General features: G+C 46.7%; 1 protein-coding gene, 1 long non-coding RNA gene and 1 other non-coding gene across 7 annotated transcripts in view; 2 read left to right on the top strand and 1 right to left on the bottom strand.

Annotated features, from left to right (window-relative positions):
* Positions 1-2,533: 2,533 nt before the first annotated feature.
* Positions 2,534-2,641, top strand: Rnu11 (U11 small nuclear RNA). The gene has a single exon (NR_002865.2). It is a non-coding gene; the product is annotated as a U11 small nuclear RNA (small nuclear RNA).
* A 2,970-nt stretch (positions 2,642-5,611) lies between these two features.
* Positions 5,612-17,685, bottom strand: Gm28874. The gene is made up of 2 exons (XR_390809.4): positions 12,120-17,685; positions 5,612-6,425 (listed from the first exon to the last, which is right to left on the bottom strand). It is a non-coding gene; the product is annotated as a predicted gene 28874 (long non-coding RNA).
* Positions 11,111-19,878, top strand: part of Gmeb1 (glucocorticoid modulatory element binding protein 1) — a 40,585-nt gene continuing 31,817 nt past the window's right edge. For 2 of the 5 annotated variants that reach the window (NM_020273.2, NM_001122992.1), the window contains exon 1: positions 11,171-11,229. The gene's annotated coding sequence lies outside the window, so the exon portion shown is untranslated. Of the gene's footprint in view, positions 11,230-17,140; positions 18,756-19,878 lie in introns of those variants that run through there. The other 3 variants (XM_006539080.4, XM_017320332.2, XM_006539079.4) reach the window with 3 other exon arrangements.

The following is a 19,878-nucleotide window of genomic DNA, read 5'->3' as shown; positions in this document are numbered from 1 at the left end:
AGTAGGTGCATGTGTCAAATAAAGTGTGTGGCGATAAATGAACACTTGGATTATAGAAGGGCCCCTTGATGGACAGAGGGTAGCACCACTGGGCTCCTCACCAGTTTCTTTTCTTTTCTTTCTTTCTTTTTTTTTTTTTTTTTTTTTTTTTTGGGGTTTCCAGACAGGGTTTCTCTGAATAGCCCTGGCTGTCCTGGAACTCACTCTGTAGACCAGGCTGGCCTCGGACTCAGAAATCTGCCTGTTTCTGCCTCCCAAGTGCTGGGATTAAAGGCGTGCACCACCACGCCCGGCTTCACCAGTTTCAACTACACCTCTTCCCATTTATGAATCTCCTTTCTTTTGTAGCTCCTACTTTATAAAGGGCAGGGAACTCCATACGTTATTAAAGTGTAATGCCCAACAGTCTATTTTTTTGTTTGTTTGTTTCAAAAGTATTCATCTGCTTCTTCTACACACTCTTTTTAATGTAAGAACATTAGGGGCGGGGGAAGGGCTCACGAGTGGGTAGGAACGTTAGGAACGTGGTGTGCAAATGTAAGGATCTGCATGCCGTCCCCAATATCCTGAGGAAAAGCTGGGCCAGGCTGATGTCAGTAAGCTCTGGGAGCTGAACACGGGGATCTCTGCAACTTTCAGAGTAGAGGACCCTGGAGACAGGCAGCGTAGTGAGAGCTAACATGCACACTTTTTTTTTTTTTTTTAACTTTTTAAATCTTAAAAAGCACTCTGGGAGCTGGAGGGATGGCTCAAGTGGGTTAAGAGCACTGACTGCTCTTCCAGAGATCCTGAGTTCAATTCCCAGCAACCACATGGTGGCTCACAACCATCTGTAATAGGACATGATGCTCTCTTGTGTGTCTGAAGCCAGCTATAGTATATATATATATATATATATATATATATAAAACCAAAGCACTCTGGAGGCTGAAGCAGCAGGCACTCAAGTTCAGCCTGCGCTACCTGATGAAACCCTTGCTAAACTTCCTTCCTTGGAGGAGACATAAAGTCTACATTTGCAGTCCCAGCTGCAACCTGAGGCATGATCCCACCACAGTTCACTCTGGGCAGCCAGTTAGTTTATGTGGCTTATTTACATAGCAAGTGAAGGGTTAAACAGGGGTATGGTTAATTTGTCCCCCCCAAATCTGCACCTTCAAACACATTTTTAGCCTGGACGAATCTTCTATAGTGCATGAATAGAGCACCCTCCCCTACTGTTTTACATGCTATAACCTTTCTTGGATACCACCGACAATTAATAGTCCCACGTGATAGCTTGTTCATTCTAGAGCAGCTGGCTATTCAGTGAGTTTTCTGACTACCCACCCCACCCACCTCTTTGAGAGGGTATACACAGTCAACAAACTGGGATGATCCTTTGCAGGTAGGCTCAACTGAACGCCCCAAGATGGTGATCGCTTAACTCAGGGCCTAAGTCACACAAATCTACCATTCTTTTTGGGGGCGTGCTTTGTCCTTTGATGCAGATTCCTCCAGAAACCCAGGCCGACCAGAAGACAGAGTCATCCTGTAGCAGCCTCCCATGTAAGATTACATGTGCCATTATACTCGGTTCAGTGTTTTGGCTTTTGTTGAAGTGGGGTGTCATGTAGCCAAGGCTGGCTTGGAACTCAACTTGCTGTAATGCTCCTGTGTCAGCCTCCTGATTTACAGGCATGAGCCATCACACTCGGTTTATTTTAATTAATTAATTTATTTATTTTGGTTTTTCGAGACAGGGTTTCTCTGTATAGCCCTGGCTGTCCTGGAACTCACTCTGTAGACCAGGCTGGCCTCCAACTCAGAGATCCACCTGCCTCTACCTCCCGAGTGCTGGGATTAAAGGCGTGCGCCACCACGCCCGGCGGTTTATTTTTAAAACTATCTGATTTCATTGAAATTCAGAATAAATCGCCCCGCCATATGAACACAGAGCGCGTGTCAGCTTTTTTTAATCCCTCCCCATCACCTAGAATCTAGGTCTTTGATGATAAATTTACTCCGTTCTTTGCTTTTACAGACCGTCTCCTGTGTGTCCCTGTCAGAGACCTGAATTCGGTTCCTAGCACCCATATGTTAGAACATAACGTCCAAGTTGGAGGCTACAAGTGGCACTAAATTACACATTATCAGTTTTGACAGGTTGGGGCACCGTGTAACCCTAGTAACTTAGCGAAAGGCTCCTCGAACCCAACATCCCACCTCTAGCTGGGAGCAGCTGTTTTGCACCAGCGCCGCCTACCTCTCCCTCCGCGTCGGCCAGAGCATTCCCAGCAAGCACTGCTCTGATTTGCATATTGACTCACGGACTTTCCTTTACTGCTATACAAAAAACGACACAACAGTTCTCTTTGTGAAGAGCTTTCCCTCAGCCCGAGAAGAATCGATAGTTTGCCTTTTAGCTTCGACAATATACAGTTGAAAGTTGGTTAGACTTTATTTTCACCTTTACCGTAAGATGGGTGGACCGACAATGCCACTGTGCTTCCGAACGCGCTCGAGCAAAAAGGGCTTCTGTCGTGAGTGGCACACGCAGGGCAACTCGATTGCTGTGCGTGCGGAATCGACATCAAGAGATTTCGGAAGCATAATTTTTTGGTAATTGGGCAGCTGGTGATCGTTGGTCCCGGCGCCCTTGAATTTGTTAAATTACAGGAGGAAGCTTTTTTAGTTCATTTTACAAATACTTTCTTGTTAGGTAGATAATACCTTCTAAGGTTATTATCTGGATCTTCTAAGTCTTTTTATCGCTAGCAAGTCTAAGTTTCTGGACTTTGGAATTAGAAGTTAATGTCGTAGGCGGGCATGGTGGTCCACGCCTTTAATCCCAGAGTTTGGGAGGCAGACGCAGGTGGTTTTCTGAGTTCGAGGCCATCCTGCTCTTCAATGTTAGTTCCAGGACAGCCAGGGTTATACAAAGAAACCCTGTCTCGAGAAACAAAACAAACAAAAAAAGAGTAGCTGAGTGCTCTGAGTTGTCTCTCCAGCCCCTTAGCTATTTATTTTCATTTAAATTATTTTTGTTTTATTCGCTTGTGTGCCTGAGTTTGAATTTCCCGGGATTAACAGTTGAAGACTAGGGCTGGTGAGATGGCTCAGCGGTTAAGATTGCCGACTGCTCTTCCAAAGGTCCTGAGTTCAAATTCCAGCAACCACATGGTGGCTCACAACCATCTGTAACGAAATCTGATTCTCTCTTCTGGAGTGTCTGAAGACAGCTACAGTGTACTTACATATAATAAATAAATAAATATTTTAAAAAAAAACAGTTGAAGACTGGTAATGAGCCACCCTGTAGGTACCTGGGATAAAATTTGGGACTCTTAAAGAACAGCCAGTGCTCTTAACCAATGAGCCATCTCTCTAGCCCTGCAACTGACTGCTAAGAGGAGTGGGTATGGCTCTGCTTCACAGGTTAGAAAATTGAGGGTTACATTGTATTATGCAGGCAAAAGGAATATCCCACTTCCAAATGCCTCCCTGGAAGAGTAAGGGAATCATAAAACTTGACTGAAATTTCCTCCTTCAATATAAATTTCTTTTCTTTTCTTTTCTTTTCTTTTCTTTTCTTTTTTTAAGATTTGTTTATTTTATGTAAGTACACTGTCACTGTCTTCTGATACACCAGAAGAGGGCATCAGAGCCCATTCAGATGGTTGTGAGCCACCATGTGTTTGCTGGGAATTGAACTCAGTCATGACTTCTTGAAAAGCCATCAGTGCTCTTAACTGCTGAGACATATTCTCGCCAGCCTTTTTGATCTACATCTCATATGGAGTATTTAAAAAAACTTTATGTCTGGAGTTACATATTTTGGTGTGTATACCTCACATATGTCCATATCCCTTAAAATTTTTTTTTTTTTGTTTATTTTTGAGACAGGGTTTCATCGTGGCTGGCCCTTTTTTTTCTTTGTAGACCAAGCCTGGCCTTAAATTCAGAGATCTGCCTCATGAGTGCTTAGATTTATTTTTGCTTGTGTGTGTGTGTGTGTGTGTGTGTGTGTGTGTGTGTGTGAAGTTATTCTCAGAACCCAAATGGTGGAAGGAGAGGGTGAACCCTGTCACTTGTCTTCTGACCTACATATGCCATCCATGGTGTACCCCTCCAATAAATTAATATAATTAAAAGTCTTTGAAATAACTACTCATATCTACAGATACACAGTTCAGAAGTACTGGACTGCCATTTTGCCCAGCTTATGTTAGCTTTAGAAAAGGATGTGGGGGCTGGAGAGATGGATCCACAGTTATGAGCACTTATTCAGTTCCCAGGACCCAGCACTCCCACCTCCTCTGGTTTCCTTGGTGCATAATACAAATGAAGTATGTATACATGAGTGTAGACAAACACACATAAAGATAAATAAATCATTGTTTAATACTGTCTGGGTGTGGTGGCACTTTTTTTGTTTTGCTTTGTTTTTGTTTTTTTCAGGCAGGGTTTTTCTTTGTGTACCTGTATTAGTCAGGGTTCTCTAGAGTCACAGAACTTATAGATAGTCTCTATATAATAAAGGAATTTATTGATGACTTACAGTCTGCAGCCTGATTCCCAACAATGGTTCAGTAGTAGCTGTGAATGGAAGTCCAAGGACCTAGCAGGTACTCAATCCCACACAGCAAGCAGGCGAAGGAGCAAGAGCAAGACTCCCATCTTCCAATGTCCTTATATTGTCTCCAGCAGAAAGTGTAGCCCAGATTAAAGGTGTGTTCCACCACACCTTTAATCCCAGATGAACTCGGAGATTTAATCTTCTGGAATCCATAGCCACTTTGCCTCAAGATCTCCATACCAAGATCCAGATCAGAAACTTCTATCTCCAAGCCTCCAGATAAGGGTCACTGGTGAGCCTTCCAATTCTGGATTGTAGTTCATTCCAAATATAGTCAAGTTGACAACCAGGAATAGCCACTACAGTACCTGTGTAGTCTTGGCTGTCCCGGAACTCACTCTGTAGACCAGGCTAGCCTTGGACTCAGAAATCTGCCTCCCAAGTGCTGGGATTAAAGGCCACCACTGTAATGGTAGATATCTTTATCCTAGCACTCAGGAGGCAGAGGTAGATCTCTGTGAGTACCAGCTAGTGTTGTATAGTGAGACTCTGTTTCAGGGAAGGCATGAGTGAAAGAACAAAGGAAAACAGAAGAAAAGAAAATGGGGAGTTTTTTTGTTTTTGTTTTCTGTTGGGGAGGTCACAGGCTCAAGGAGCTTACACTCCAAAGGCTCGCCCTGTAAATCAGACTGGACTAGAACATAGAGATCTGCTAGGATTAAGGATTTATGCCAACACACTCAGCTCCAGCTGGCATCCCCACCACCACTTTTCTTTTTGTCTTTTGAGACAGGATTTCTCTGGGTAGCCCTGGCTGTCCTGGAGCTCACAGAGATCCTCCTGCTTCTGCCTCCCAGTGTGGTCCTGACCTGCATCTCCTTTCTCTACACCGGGATGCTGAGGCTGAAACAGAGACTCATAAGCACAGTGCCAGCAGGATTCAATTCTTATCCTTCCTCCTAAGCCCGAAGTCAGCTTTTTCCTTTGATGTTGACATGGCAGATGGGGCAGAGGTGGCTGAGGCAGTGACTAACCTGTCTACATCTACATTAGTCTCAGGGTTCTTTTTTTTTTTTTTCTGTTGCTGTTGTTTTTTGTCTTTGGGGTTTTTTTTCCCCCCATCAATTGGCAGAGCTTCCTCTCTTTCTGATTCTGCCTTCTTTTCTGATTCACATCCCATCTGCTACTAGATTCTGGTTTCTCAAAGTGTGGATGATACAGAAGGGAGGGACAAGCTGTGAGGGGTGGGGAGGGAGGGACAGAGAGTGCAGTAGTTCTTAAGCAACAGATTATTTTGAGAGTTCTGTGTACCAGGGAGTCCTCCGAGACTAATATAACCTGTCTGTCCGAGCCCTCACAGAGAAAGTATGTATTGTGGAGGGAGAACAAGGGAGAGCAAGTCCAGGCAGAAGGAAGCCCTGTTGGATATGGGTGTATCAATCAGAGTTCTCTAGTGTCACAGAACTTATGGGTCGGCTCTAAGGGAATTTGTTATGGTGACTTACAGTCTAGTCCAACTCCCAAACAATGGTCAGCTGTGAATGGAAGTCCAAGGTTGACAAGGCAAGTAGAAGAGTGAATCCCCCTGCCAACGTCCTTATGTAGGTCTCCCAGAAGGTGTGGCCCGGATCAAAGGTGTGTGTCATCACACCTGGATCTAGGACTTGCTTTGTCCCAGATGACCTTGAACTCAGAGATCTCCTTGCCTTAGTCTCCTGGGATTCACAGCCACTCTGCCTCAAGATCTCCATGCCAAGATCCAGGTCAGAAACTTGTCTCTCCCAGCCTCAAAATCTGGATCACAGGTGAGCCTTCCAATTCTGGATGGTAGTTCATTCCAGATATAGTTGACAACCAGGAGTAGCCACTACAATGGGTAAGAACATTAAAAGATGTGGAAGCCGGGTGTGGTGGCGCACACCTTTAATCCCAGTGGGATTGGGAGGCAGAGGCAGGCGGATTTCTGAGTTCAGGACCAGCCTGGTCTACAAAGTGAGTTCCAGGACAACCAGGGGTGTGGGAAGCCGTTGCAGAGTGGCAGTTACAGAGTGGCAGTTACAGAGTGGCAGTTACAGAGTGGCAGTTGGCTACAGCTGGCCACCACACATACATAGCCAGTAAAGGTTCTTTTGCCAAGGTGAGGTTTTGAGAATTGACAAAAGTTAACCAATCAGATGAGAGACAAGTTAACCAATCAGATGAGAGACAAGTTAACCAATCAGATGAGAGACAAGTTAACCAATCAGATGAGAGAGAACGCCTGTCCTAGGCCTATAAAAGCAGCACCAGTTCTGGGCTCGAGGTCTTTTCGCCTCTACAATCAAGCTCTCCCAATAAACGTGTGCAGAAGGATCCTGTTGCAGCGTCGTTCTTCCTGGCCAGTCGAGCGCGCACAAGACAGGGGAACACAGAGAAACCCTATCTTGAAAAGCCAAAAAAAAAAAAAAAAAAAAAAAGAAGAAGAAGGAGGAGGAAGAGGAGGAGGAGGAGGAGGAAGAGGAGGAAGAGGGCAGGTAGACTGAAAAAGGAGTTCAAGTTTTCAAGTTTGGTTCTAAGGACCTGTGGGGCATTAGAAGACTGAATACTTAAAGCAGCAGGGCAGAGAGCAGGCCGACGACCAGGAGGCTCTGACTGCTAGAGCCTCAGGAGGAGACCAAGCCTAACTACAGAGAAGAGGGATGGGCTTCTCGTTTTGTTTAGTTTTTTGCTCCTTGAGACAACAACTCACAAGCTGGATTAGAACTCACTATGTAGGGCTAGGGAAATGGCTCAGTGGTTAGGAGCACTGGTTGTTCTTTCAGAAGGTTTCATTCCTGGCATCCATAGGGCAGCTCACAACTGTCTGCAATCCAAGCCCCAAGAGATCTAACACCCTCACCTAGACTACTATGTAGACAAAACACCAATGCACTAAAACTAAAAAACAAAAACAAACAAAAAAAACCCTCTCGGGGGCTGATGAGATGGCTTAGCAGTTAAGAGCACTGACTGCTCTTCTGGAGGTCCTGAGTTCAAATCCCAGCAACCACATGGTGGCTCACAACCACCCGTAATGAGATCTGAAGACAGCTACAGTATACTTACATATAATAAATAAATAAAATCTTAAAAAACAAACACACCCTCTCTATGTAGCTCAGGCTAGTCTCAAACTCATAACCCTGCTTGCTTCGCCCTACCCAGTGTTGGGAGTATAGAGGCATTTCAGATGTATTTGTAGGGACTGGAGAAGATCGTATGTCAAAACAAAAATCAGAGAGATACACTTAAAACATTCAAGTCTCAATCTTTCCTCCAAAGCTACTGCCTGAGGTCCCCTGGAGAGCCCGTCCTGGTATATGCATACACCATTATGTGCACACAGCCTCTCCCCAGTAGACGCCCCTTCAGAACAGTTGTCTCCTCCATTGGTCAACTTCCCTTTTCACTCAAACAAACAGAATCCTCCCCTGATCGAAATCGGCTAACCCCCGGAATGATGAAGGGTGAGACAAATCCAGACCTGGCAGCGAGCATCTCTATAACATTGTATTATATGTTTGGTTTGGGTTCCTAGAGAAAGAAGCTAGCACTTCACAGGTACTAGAAAATTCACCGTGTCTCAGGCTGACCTCGAACTTGTGATCTGTATGCCTCTCCCCAGTAGCAGAGGATGTAGGAACTGGGCTACCTGGCTGGGTCCAAGCAACTTTCTTTTTCTTTCCTTTGCTTTTTTTCTTTTCTTTCTTTTCTTTTCTTTTTTTTTTTTTCCGAGACAGGGTTTCTCTGTGTTGCCTTGGCTGTACTGGGACTTGCTGGCCTTGAACTCAGAGAGATCTGCCTGCCTCTGCCTCTCCAGGGCTTAACCATCACCTGACTGTGAAGTAAATTCCTAGTATGCACCAGACACTGGGTTTGATCCCAGTACCCTCAAACCAAATCAAAGCCCAAATATACTAACACCTCTTTAATTCCTAAGAAACAGCTTTTAGTGAGCTAAAAAAATAAAAAGTGTAATTCAGAATTGTGTATGTATAATAAATCATGAAGGTAAAGAAGGAGGAAAATTAATAGAAAAATATTGGCTGGGAATATGTCAGTTATAAGTAGAAATACATTCTGTGTTTTCCAACCCTTTGTGAGCATTTGGTAACAGGAGGAGTGATTAAGTGGGGGTGGGGTCTCTCATAGCACTTACCTCGGAAAGCCAGCAGTCATCTTATTACCTTGGTTTATTATTTGTTCCCTTCATTCAAGCAACATAATAAAGAAACACAATCACAGTTGTCGCTCCTCCTCGGTGCTTTCCCTACAAGCTCCATTCACTGCCATCCAGCTCCATTTAGTCCCCAGCCTCAGAGAGGACTCCACCCAGCAGGAACAGCTCTCCTGCTGAACCCAGTGGCTGACCTAGGCTTTCCCCTTCAGAGCTGTCGCAGTCTCCAGACATACTAGAAAAGGGCATTGGATGCCCATTACAGATGGTTGTGAGGCACCATGTGGTTGCTGGGAATTGAACTCAGGACCTCTGAAGAGCAGTCAGTGCTCTTAACCAATGAACCAACTCATCCAGCCCCTAAGATCTTATTTCTTATTTATAACTGTATGTGTGTTTGTTCGCGTGAATGCAGTATCACCGGAGGCCAGAACAGGAGTTGGATCCCCTAGAGATAAGAGTTACAGGCAATAATGAGTCAACCCACATGAGTGCTGGGAACCTGACTCAGATCCTTAGCAAGAACAGTACACACCTTACTTGCTGAGCCATCTCTCCAGCCCCCAATGTTTCTTTTCGTGCTTGCTCAGTTAAAATGCTCTCACATCCAAAAAAGAAAAAAAAGAAAAGCTGGGCGTGGTGTCGCACGCCTTTAATCCCAGCACTTGGGAGGCAGAGGCAGGTGGATTTCTGAGTTTGAGACCAGCGTGGTCTACAAAGTGAGTTCCAGGACAGCCAGGACTACAGAGAAACCCTGTCTCAAAAAACCAAAAAAAGGGCTAGAGAGATGGCTCAGTGGTTAAGGGCACTGACTGCTTTTCCAGAGGTCCTGAGTTCAATTCCCAGGAACCACATGGTGGCTCACAACCATCTGTAATGGGATCTGATGCCCTCTTCTGGTGTGTCTGAAGACAATGACAGTGTATTCACATATATGAAATAAATAAATAAATTCTTAAAAAACAAAACAAGGGCTGCAGAGATGGCTCAGCAGTTAAGAACACTGACTGCTCTTTCAAAGGTCCTGAGTTCAAATTCCAGCAACCACATGGTGGCTCACAAGCATCTGTAACAATATCTGATGCCCTCTTCTGGAGTGTCTGAAGACAACAGTGTACTTACATATAATAAATCTTAAAAAAAAAAAACCCGCTCTCACACACTTATATATCTTTTTTAAAAATCACATTTAGAGTGGTGGCATACTCCTTTAATCCCAGCACTTGGGAGGCAAAGGCAGGCGGATTTCTGAGTTCGAGACCAGCCTGGTCTACAAAGTGAATTCCAGGACAGCCAGGGCTACACAGAAAACCCTGTCTCAATTAAAAAAAAAAAAAAAAAAAAAATCACTATGTAGGTTCGAGTGGTGGAACTCAGGTGGTCAGGAGCCTGCACCCAACGTGCCATCTCTACACACACACACACACACAGCCCACAACCTGCCCTTTGGAAGCAAAGAAGACAGATACAACACAATGTCTATAGGAAGAAAGATGGGAAATAACCCTTGTGGGTCTTCTGCACGTGTTCTACCTACCGACCTACTTCCCTCCTCACACCCCTCATCTCTACGTTTGGCTTGCTTTTTTTTTTTGAGACAAGGTCTCATTATGTAGCCACAGCTGGCCTAGAACCCACTATGTAGACCAGGCTAGACAGGAATTGTGGAATTAAAAGCGTGTACCACCAGCACGTGCCGACGTTCCTGTTTAACTTTCAAAGATGAGAATGAAAGAGTAAGGTGGCTCTGAGGAATTTATAAACCAAAAGCATCTAACCCCAAGGCCTGACCACATTGCCTTAAAGCTTGTCAGTTACTATTCCCCGGCCTCAGAAACTTGCCCAAGTACTTTTCAAGTATCATTTCATTGTACATGAACGACATGTACCTTTCGGGAAATAGGTGGCTTAGAGTTGTCAAGTCACTGCACAGTTGTTGTACCGGTTCCAAGGAAGTTCAAATTTGAACTCCGAACCCGGACAAGCAGGAAAACCTGCGCAAAGAGCCATGGTTTGGACGCGGGAAGGGGTTACTATCTATGCTCAGCAGCATCTTTTCATTCCACATTGGTAACCTGAAATCCTGATAAATTGTAAGCGTCAATAAAGAGGATTTGGAGAAAGAAAAGCCCTAGTCCTCCACAAGAGTCAGGGCGAGATGACCTCTGCATCTAAACCTTATTCAGTCCCCTGGGGCCTCCCGCGACTTCTCCAACACTGCCTTTCTAGGACCGAAGGCCTAAGCTCTCAGGCTCCCCTAAATCGCTAGGCTGAGGGGGGAGGTGTATCCCCTGCGCGGCCCGCAATAAGGACGCGTCCCCTTTAAGGCGCCGGCTCGCCCGCCGCGGCGGCCGGAAGTGCTGGAGCCCGGCTTGGCGGCGGCGGTGGCGGCGGCCGCCGTGGCGGCTTTGTGCGCATGCTCCGTCGCCCGCCCGCCCTGGCCGCTCGCCGCCCGCCCGCCCGCCCGACGGAGACGGTGAGGAGGGGGAGGGGTGGGCGCGCGGCGCGGCGAGGGCTGGGGGCGGGGGGGGGCGGGCGCGGGGGCCGCGCGGCGGCCGGCGACGGCGACGGCGAGGGCGAGGGCGAGGGCGGGCGGGCGCGCAGGGGGCGGGGGGCTGCTGCCTCCGCGGGCGCCTCCCCACGCCCTGTGCGTGCCGCCGCCGCCGCCGGGGAGCGAGCGGACGTCGCGGCGCCGCGGGGGGGGTGGGGGGACGCTGCCGCTGGGTCCGCCCGAGCCGCCGGGCCGCCCCCAGCGTGGCCGGCCGGGCCTAGGCTCCGGGTCCTACGAACCCCGTACTGGGCGGGGGTTGGGGGGGTGGGGAAGGCTCGGCGCCCCCGGACCGAGGGGCCCGGAAGTCCTCGCGGAGGGGCCAGGGGAATCCCTCCCCACCCCAAAAATACGGGGTTTGGGAGCTTGGGCCTTGCGCGGAGGAGCTGGGTCAGGCCTGGGTCGGGCCGGGTCGGGGGAGAGGGCGGCGTGCTGGGGTGGGGGTGGGGTGCAGGGAATAGGGTCAAGCCTTCGCCCGAGGGGAGAGGCCTGGGCCACCAGACCTGGAGAGGAGGAGGAGGAGGAGGAGGAGGAGGAAGGTCCTTTGGAGGGCTTAGGAGAGGAGGCAGCGTCCTTCCCAAGATGAAGGGCAGTAAGAAGGAGAAGGGTCCCCGTGAGGGCTTCAGAGTGGAGGGCCTCCGGTGGCTAGGTGGAGAGTAGGGTGGTTTCCTGCGTCAGGAGACGAGGGAAGCCTAAGGTTATGGGGTTAGTGAGAAGGTACTTGCTGGGAAGAGGGTACCCCTTGCTTTCAGAAATGACAGGGAATTGGCCAGGTGTCCTCGGTTTGAGAGGCAAGAGAAATGTGGGCAGAATCTTACCCGAGGGTCTTGACCTGGCTGTCCAAGGAGCAAGGAAACCCTGAGCTCTCAAAATGCGACCTGTTACTGACTCTAGGAGAACCAGGAAGTAGGGGTTTTCTCCACATCTGTACACTCTTGCCATCTGCCCAGCCCCCTTTCCTTGGCTAGTATTATGGAACGTTTTCATAAGAGCTTGGGCCTAACGCTTCTAATTTTTCAACCATATAATAACTTGTTTTTCTTTTATACTTAAGTTCATTGAGTAGGTGTATTTGAGCTTTGTTGGGTTAGTTTGGGCCCTGTTTTGATTTCTTACACTCTTAGAGGGGTGACTTTTAAAAACGTATTCCTTGATTCCTTCAAACACCTATATAGGAGTCTCCATCCAATCTGTGATTTATATAGAACTTCACTTCCTCTGGATACTTCCTGCAGAGTGAAATGACCTTGGGTTCATTATATCTGAGTTCACTTTGGCTGAACAACCAAGTGCATACGGTGGACTTAGTGAGTTTTGTGCTTAAGTAATAAAGTTGCAAATTGGAGACTTGTTGTTGGTTTTGGCTATTTATTTGAGACTGGGTTTCTCTGTGTGGCTCTGGCTGTTTTGGAACTGGCCTCCAATTGTTTAGGTATTTGAGACAGGGTATCTCTGTAGTCCTTACTGGCCTTGCACTCAAGAGATTTACCTGCCTCTGCCTTACGAGCGCTGGGATTAAGGGCATATGCCATCATTGCCTGGCTTTTGTTTGTTTCTTTTTGAGATAAAGTCTCCTTTTAGTTTGGCTGGTGTCAAACTCAAAAGAGATTTCACCTGCCTCTGCCTCCAAAATATGCCAGGCTGCTCTGTATGTTAGTTATTTGACACCGGGGCTCACTATGTAGCCCTGGCTGGCTTTGAACTTATGGTAGTCTTGCCTCAGATGCCCAGGTTCGTGCTTGTAGATGGGAGATGATCATACCAAGCACGTGCTTGCTTTTCTTTTCTTTTCTTTCTTTTTATTTTCTTGGCATCTTTCTCTGTAGCTCTGGTTTGACTGGCACTTGCCGTGTAGACCAGACCGACTTTACACTTGCATATCTTTCTGCTTCTGCCTCTCCTGGGCTAAGATTTTAAATTTAGATTTATTACCTGGCACGGTGGCACACGCTGTTCTTCCTGTCCTCACTCACTTGTAAAGCAGCAGCAGGCAGATATCCTAGTCTGAGGCCAACTACATTGCATGTTCCAGCCTGTGTCTCAAAACAACAGCAAAAATGTATATGTTCCTGTCACTGTCTGTGTGTGTATATTGGTGTGTCTGCCTGCCTGCCTGCCTTGCTGGTATACTTGTGGAGGTCAGAGGACAACACAGGATTTGAGTCTCTCCTTCCACTGCCTGTGTCCTTCAGATCAAACTCAGGTTTTTATGCTCCATAACAATAGCCTGTCTTTACCTTCTGAGCCATCTTGCAGGCAGGCACCCATCTCCTTTTTTTGTTTTTGTTTTTATTTTAAACAAAGGTTTTGTATAGTCTCAGCCTTCTTATGTAACTGAAGATGACCTTGAATCCCTAACACTTCTGCTTCTACCCCCAGAGTGCTGCTATGCCTTGTTCCTGCTCACTTTAAATATTCTTAAGTTTATAATGCTATATGCATAATGTTGGGAGGGGTGCCTGTGCCATGGTGTGCAGGTGGGTAGAGGCTGGAGGATTTTATGGAGTTGGTTCTCTCCGTTTATCTTTACATGAGGTTTAGAGTTATAACTCAGGTAACCAGGCTTTTTTTTTTTCTTCCCTGAAAATAATTGCAGAGCAGCAGCCGGTTAGCACTTGTCTGTAATCCCAGCTCTCTGTAGACTGAGCCAGGAGGATTGAAAGTTCAAGCCCAGCCTGGACTACTTAGTGAGACTTTTCTCTCAAATACCCAAGTAACTGAATGTGGAGGTTTTTGCCTTCATTCCCGAGCTTGGTAGAAGCTGGAGGCTCAATAGCACGAGGTCACCCACAGCTACATAGAGAGTTTGAGACCAGCCCAAAACTAAGCAAGGACTAAAAAGCAAACTACAGAGAAAACTGTTTTGCTGTAGGTTGACCCCATGGCTCATGCCAAGCCTCGGCCCTGAGCTGTACTACCCCTGCAATGCTTCTTTCTACATCCTTGACTAAATTTTATTAAAATTATGTCATGGTTTTGTACGTTCTCATAGAATTACAGAGCTCACAGCGGTGCCATCTCATGAGGGATATTGCAAGGCCTCCTCTGTGAGGTACCCATGGGATCAGCTCGCTCATCTCACCTCTGGAGTTTGTGTTGCTATACACAAGGGGCAGGCAGGTTTGTGTTTATATATCTTAGAGCAGTCTGTGCTGGTCTGGAGGTGCTCACTGGAAGTGGGATACTTAAGATGATGACATTGAACCTAGACTTCATTTTACTAAGAATTACCAGTTGTCTTGTTGGAGTGGACTCTTCTCTGTCACTAAAAACATGTTCCAGATGACTCTTAGGCTCGACTGTTAGAAGTGGGTTCCAGGTATGGAAGGAATAAAGTACAAATTCTGCAGAGAGGGTTAACAACTTAGCCACCCTCCTTCTTCAAGATGGCCACAGGAACTCAGTCTTTCTGGGAAGAAGGTTGAAATTAGAAGCACCATTCTAAGAACCATAGTTCTTCTGTGACCCAGTAACTTATCTGAGCTATTTATTGAAAAAATAAAGTTCGTGGTGGGCAGTGGTGGCGCATGCATGCCTTTATTTCCAGCACTCAGGAGGCAGAGGCAGGTGAATGTCTGAGTTGCCAACCAGCCTGATCTACAGAGTGAGTCTCATGATAGCCAGAACTACACAGAGAAACCCTGTGTACCTGAAGACAGTCTTTGGCTCAACACATATAGTCCCAATACTCAAAGGCAGTAGGATTCTTAAACTTTGAGGCTAGCTTGGGCTGCATAATGAGTCCCAAGCCAGGAAACTATTATATAACAAGACCTTGTCCCATCCTCCTGTCTCCCTACAACCTCCCAGAATTAAAACTCTGCTCCTTTTTTTGGTGGAATAAATCTTGACTTGGGAGTCAAATTTGTACCTCAAATGTTATTTGTTTGTTTTGTTAATATTTACTTTCTTATTTGGGCCTGGTGGCGCACAACTTGAATCACAGTATTGGGAGGCAGGGGTAGGTGGATCTATGTGAGTTCAAGGCCAGCCTGGTCTACATATTGGGTCCCAGGACAACAGCCAAGACTATATAGAAAAACCCTATCTTGAAGAAAAAATTACTTTCTTGTTTGAGGCCAACCTGATTTAGTGAGTTTCAGACTAGTCAGAGCTATATAACAAGACCCTATCAAAAAAAAAGGCAAGCCAGGCAGTGGTGGTGCGCACCTTTAATCTACTTGGGAGGTAGAGGCAGGTGGATTTCTGAGTTTGAGGCCAGCCTGGTCTACAGAGTGAGTTCCAGGACAGCCAAGGCAACACAGAGAAACCCTGTCTTGAAAAAAAAAAACAAAAAACAAAAAAACAAAGGCAAAAGGTTTATTTTCTTTTTGTATGTACATGAATATTTTACCTAAATGTATGTATGCGTGCCACATTTGTGCCTAAAGAAGTCAGAAGAGGGTATCAACCCCTCTGGGCCTGGAATTAAGGTGATTGTGAGCCCATGTGGGTGTTGGGGATCTAACCTGAGTCCTCTACAAGATTAACAAGGCTCTTACCTGATGCTACATCTCTCCAGCCCCTACTTCAGACTTAGGATGTTACTATTTTATACAAACCCTCATACTGCAAAGCTGAGCGCAGTGGCACACATCTATAATGCCAGCATCTGGGAGCTGAGAGGACCAGGTCACGGTCATCCTCAGTGACACAGTGGTTTTTCAAGGTCACCGCAAAATTAGTAAACCTATAGTTGGATGACTCCGGAGGTTAGAGACCAGCCTGTCAGCATGGCAGAAACAAGCTGTGGGGAAGACAGCCTGCACTTACAACTAAGCAGAAGAGCTTTCACCTCAATCCTCAACAGCCCCCACCAACCCCTCACCCAAAGAGGTAGAAAAGCATAATGGGAAACCAGCACAAGCTCAAAGCCTGTGAAGGAAGTCACTGGAGGCCTTTGCACAGAAGTAATGATTCAGAGATCTCTAAAGGTTAACAGAGACTAGCCTGAAGGAAGGGGAGGACAGGCCTTGAGGCAGAAAGCAAGGTTGAAGCTCAGTCCAGGAAATGTGACCTGTTTGAAAGCTGAAAAACAGTGACAGGAGCTGATATGCCACCTTTGAGGAGGCTGATTTGCAAGACTTTGTAGGCCACAGTGAAGTGCTTGAATGTTCTTCTCACCGCAGCAGGAGTGCATATTAAGGCTTGGCCTTAGGATCACTTTGGTTATGTGGGGAATGAATTGGAGGAATCCAAGACCAAAGGTTGGGATATAGAAAAAAAAAAGCTGGAAAACTCCAGGTGACAGTGTTGGTAGCACAGGTGGAGAATGGGAGGAACACACACACACACTCACACACACACACACACACACCACACACCACACTACACACACACACACACACACACACACACACACACACACACACAGAGGAGATTGGATGGGGTTTTGTGGTTGATTGGATTTAGAAAGAGGAGGCAAAAATAATTCTTGAGCTCCCTTCTTTTGAAAACAGGTGGAGGCTAGCACCACTTAGGGAAACAGGAAATCTAGGAGCAGGTTTAAGAGAATATGGTTCAGTTTGATGTAGTAAAGGTCAATAAATACAAAGATGTAGTATCCGTTAAAACAAACCAACAAACAAACAAACTTGAATGGAGTTAAAAAGCCAGATATGAAGGAATTTGACCAGGTGACATATACATGACAAGTGAATTCACACTATTTCTCGTCAAAGCTGAGAAGAATTATGGGGACACAGACTGTCTCAATAGGACAGTGCCTAAGCACTGGGTCCAATGAGGGCGGACATTTGAGGCTAGCCTGAACTACATAGCAATACTTTGTCTTGAAAAACCAAGATTAAGGGCTGGAGAGATGGCTCAGTGGTTAATAGCACTGACTGCTCTTCCAGAGGTCCTGAGTTCAATTCCCAGCAACCGCATGGTGGCTCACAACCATCTGTAATGGGATCTGGTGTGTCTGAAGTCAGCTACAGTGTCCTTACATATAACAAATAAATCTTAAAAAAGAAAAGAAAAAAAAAAAGAAAAACCAAGATTAAGCTGGGTGTTGCGGTGCATACCTTTAATTCTAGCACTTGGGAGGCAGAGGCAGGTAGATCTTTTGAGTTCTGTTTTACAGAGTGACGTACAGGACAGCCAGGGCTACACAGAAAAAGTCTTTAAAAAAAAAAAAAGAAAAGGGGCTGGAGAGGTCCTGAGTTCAAATCCCAGCAACCACATGGTGGCTCACAACCATCTGTAATGGGGTCTGGCGCCCTCTTCTGGGGTTTCTGAAGATAGTGACAGTGTACTTAATATATAATAAATAAATAAATTTTAACAAGAAAGGACTGAAGGGCCTTAATCCAAGTCCTCTGGAGGCAGAGACTAGCCTCGTTTATAGAATGAGTTCCAGGACAGCCAGGGCTATGCAGAGAAACCCTGTCTTGAAAAACAAAAACAAACAAACAAAAGGAAAGCAACAAAGAGCTATGGTTTAGCCGGGCGGGGTGGCGCACGCCTTTAATCCCAGCACTCGGGGGCAGAGGCAGGCAGGTTTCTGAGTTTGAGGACAGCCTGGTCTACAAAGTGAGTTCCAGGACAGCTAGGGCTACACAGAGAAACCCTGTCTAGGAAAAACCACAAAAGAGGGGGGGAAAAAAAAAGCTACCGTGCATGGCCCTGTGGTCAAGCACCAGAAGAAGCAGAACAAATACCCAAGAAGGCACAGGCCAGCCATGGCTGTCAGGGTCTGCACAGGAGAAGGCACAGGCCAGCTATGGCTGTCAGGGTCTGCATAGGAGAAGGCACAGGCCAGCTATGGCTGTCAGGGTCTGCACAGGAGAAGGCACAGGCCAGCTATGGCTGTCAGGGTCTGCACAGGAGAAGGCACAGGCTAGACATGGCTGTCAGGGTCTGCACGGGAGAGGGCACAGGCCAGACATGGCTGTCAGGGTCTGCACAGGAGAAGGCACAGGCCAGACATGGCTGTCAGGGTCTGCACGGGAGAGGGCACAGGCCAGCTATGGCTGTCAGGGTCTGCACAGGAGAAGGCACAGGCTAGACATGGCTGTCAGGGTCTGCACGGGAGAGGGCACAGGCCAGCTATGGCTGTCAGGGTCTGCACAGGTAACTGGGTAGTGTGGAAACAGCAGGAGAGAGTGACAGGCCACATTTGGGGAGAAGTTCTGAAAAGAAAGTGCAGGGATAATGGCTTTGCTTTGTGCCTGGACTTAGAGAATAGAAAGGTTAGAGTGCTAGAAACACATTAGTGTGTGTTCAAAGTATAGCAAGTGGCTGATAGGGTTGGAGATGAATACTGTAGATAAAACTGGAGTATTCTGAGGCCAGACAGGTCCACTTTGAACGACATGTTACGTGTGTGCAAACAAGGCTGGCAGAGCTGAGGGTGACTTGGGTCTCTGGCTACCAGTGACACATGCCAGCTTGAATCCATGATCACTATGGCTGTCTCCTGCTGCTCTCACATGCCCACCAAGACTGAGGTAGGACATTCAGTGTATTTTCTTGTACTCTATACCAACTGCAGTTTCCCTTCTTCCCTCCCTCCCCCTCTTCCTCCTTTTTAAAAGACAGGCTGCCCTTCAATTTATGTATCTCAGGCTGTATTCAAATGCGTCATAATCTTCCCTATCAGTCTCCCAGGGTGACAGCACCTGGCGCTCTCTTTTCAAGTATAGTGTAGAGGACTGCTCCTTATCCTTGTCAGAGCACTTACCCACCATGCACAAAGCTCTGATCTGAGTTCCTAGCCCTGAAAAAAAATCTTTTTTTTCCTGAGTTCTGAAGTCTAACAGCTGCAGGATATCCTGAGACCCTCTGAGTTTTCATAAAGATTAGGACAATGGAGACAGCAAAATGGCGCAGTAGGTAAAAGTGCTTGCCATTGTTGCTGAAGGAGAGAACTCTGGAAGTTGTCCTATGACCTCCATGTGGGTGTCTCAGCACGTGCACAGACATACAACTATTTAAACAACACAAAAAGACTGGGTGGGTCAGTGCGTCAGCTCGAAGGAGCACATGGGACTTGGTGGTGTCCTCAGTAGCTCTGCAAGGAGCTGTCAGACGGTGTCATCTCCATTCACTCTGAGCAACTGATTTGTTTCTGTGACTCATGTGGAGGTGCAAACCTTAGTCCCAGCATTCCCAGTGGAAGCAGGCAGATCGAGAGTTCAAGGCCATCCTCAGCTACAGAGAAAGTTCCAAGTCAGCCTGGACTATTTGAGACTCCGTCTCGAAAAATAAGACAAAAGGAACAAAGTTCTTAAAGCCAAGTCTGGCGACTTATACCCTGTAATTTCAGCACATTGCAGCAGAGGCAGAAGGATTGCTTTGCGCTGGAGACTTGGTTTTGGACTAGAGAGCTCAGTGGTTAGAGCACTCTCTGCTCTCCCAGAGGGTTAGGTTTGACACCCTTACAGACATTCATGCAGGCAAAACATCAATGCACAGAAAATACAAATAATTTTGTTTTTGGTTTGGTTTTTTTGAGACAGGGTTTCTCTGTATAGCCCTGGCTGTCCTGGAACTCACTCTGTAGACCAGGCTGGCCTCGAACTCAGAAATCCACCTGCCTCTGCCTCCCGAGTGCTGGGATTAAAGGCATGT

Source organism: Mus musculus, chromosome 4, assembly GCF_000001635.26.
Source record: "Mus musculus strain C57BL/6J chromosome 4, GRCm38.p6 C57BL/6J".
NCBI lineage: Eukaryota > Metazoa > Chordata > Mammalia > Rodentia > Muridae > Mus > Mus musculus.
This window is presented reverse-complemented; position numbering and strand designations above follow the sequence as displayed.